Raw genomic sequence first — 1,847 nt, 5'->3', positions numbered from 1 at the left:
AGTGGTCATTGTGGGGTCTGCACATTCAGAGATCTGGCAAAGGTGGGGGAAAAAAAAAGACACAATCTATAGTCTGGCAAGAGCTTGGACTGGTTCCTTGATGATAATTGCAAAATAAGGACTAAAAGCTCCATTTTCAAAGAACATTCACATAGGTTTATAGCCTTTACTAGAATGTCAAAAGTACATATGAAACTTGGGAATCACTACAGGTATATCAGTAAGTTTTACCAATTTTTGTAATTGTATCCAATGTGTTATCTGTTTTATAAAAAACAATGCCCATACATATACATATATACACACACTTATAAACTTTTACTTCCATTTACACATGCGCACACACACAAAAAGGCACATACTCATAACAAAGCCACAAGTATATACATATAAACACACTCAAGCACATGCGACGCAAGCACACAGACACAGAGAGAGAGACACACACAAACACAATATCTTGGAAAATAAATAAGCAAATTAAGATGAGGATAAATTTTCACTTTCACCTGACCAACAGTCTCCTTGTAAACAGTTCCCTTTCTGTAAATTCTTTTTGTGGTTCACATGACTTTGGTCCGTCTCTTTTCTTTCTATATTTGTATCTAAATCCATGAAATTCAACCTTCCCTTCTATCAATGTTAGTTAAAGCAATGTACTGTGATCATTTGCACATGTGGATATTACCTGAACATCCACAAGCGCATGTACATGTACATCTATGTAGTTATCCATACATGCCTCACTATAAATAAATACAAATGCACAAAATCATACCCAAATGCACTTACACCCACGAACGCACACTCAAGTACTCAACGCAACTTTACACATAAAAGCATGCATGCACAAACACCTGCACTCTCTCACTCTCACACACAAATCACCCACTCTCACTCTCTCACTCACACACTAATTCACCCCCTCCCTCTCCCCCTCTCCCCCCCCCCTCTCTCTCTCTCTCTCTCTCTCTCTCTCTCTCTCTCTCTCTCTCTCTCTCTCTCTCTCTCTCTCTCTCTCTCTCTCTCTCTCTCTCTCTCTCTCTCTCACTCACTCACTCACTCACTCACTCACTCACTCACTCACTCACTCACTCACTCACTCACTCACTCACTCACACACACACACACACACAAAAGAACCTCAGAGAAGAAGGGTTTCCCTAGGGTGTAACAAGTAGGTCCCAATCCTTCTAGTTTGCACCTCAAAAAATGTCCCAAAACTCGCCCAGAATACAGTTAACCAAAAATGAGTAAGTGAAGCCCAAAGTGTGAGGCCTACAAATGTGTCCCAAATCGCTCGGGTGCGAGCCCTGGAGCCCGACCGAAGTGCTCGCCAAACAGCTGATTCAGACCGAAGGCAAAATGGCGTCATCCCAATTGCCTATTTCTCCCGCTAAATAAGTTGTTCCTGGTGGGAAAAGGCTTCCTTTCACAACCCAGACGAGTAGCAAGTATGCTAAACTTATTCTCCAAATAGAAGAAGTTACTTTTGCTTACCAAATTCCGAGAGAAATCGCAAAAAAGTCCGGAGGCACCCGAGCCTTTCCCAGCAGGAACTGATAACAAAACAGAACTACGCGTCACGTGACCAAACACTGAACGTTCATTGGTCAACTTAAAGACATTTAAACCTTGACAAGATATCGTGGTTTTCTGTAATATCTTTTCTAATGGAACGACCACCAATGTTCTTAGAATTCTCATATGAGAATTTATGATAGCGTTTTGAATGCTGAGCGTGAATACACCAAGGAAACAAAACAAAAACAAAAAACAAGGAAGTGGGGAGAATTCGACTTGGCAATCTTTAATCATTTATATAACGCAATGTTCAGTCCAATGCG

The 1,847-nt window shown here is 41.0% G+C and overlaps 1 protein-coding gene across 1 annotated transcript in view; it reads right to left on the bottom strand.

Annotated features, from left to right (window-relative positions):
- drn (zinc finger AN1-type doctor no) overlaps positions 1–1,637 on the bottom strand; it is a 105,304-nt gene extending 103,667 nt beyond the window's left edge. The window contains exon 1 of the mRNA XM_086532632.1: positions 1,501–1,637. The gene's annotated coding sequence lies outside the window, so the exon portion shown is untranslated. The remainder of the gene's footprint in view (positions 1–1,500) is intronic.
- Between the last annotated feature and the right edge of the window lie 210 nt (positions 1,638–1,847).

Source organism: Penaeus japonicus, unplaced genomic scaffold (genome assembly GCF_977035675.1).
Source record: "Penaeus japonicus unplaced genomic scaffold, GWHDUDI00000001_assembly GWHDUDI00000037, whole genome shotgun sequence".
In the NCBI taxonomy this organism is placed as follows: domain Eukaryota; kingdom Metazoa; phylum Arthropoda; class Malacostraca; order Decapoda; family Penaeidae; genus Penaeus; species Penaeus japonicus.
This window is presented reverse-complemented; position numbering and strand designations above follow the sequence as displayed.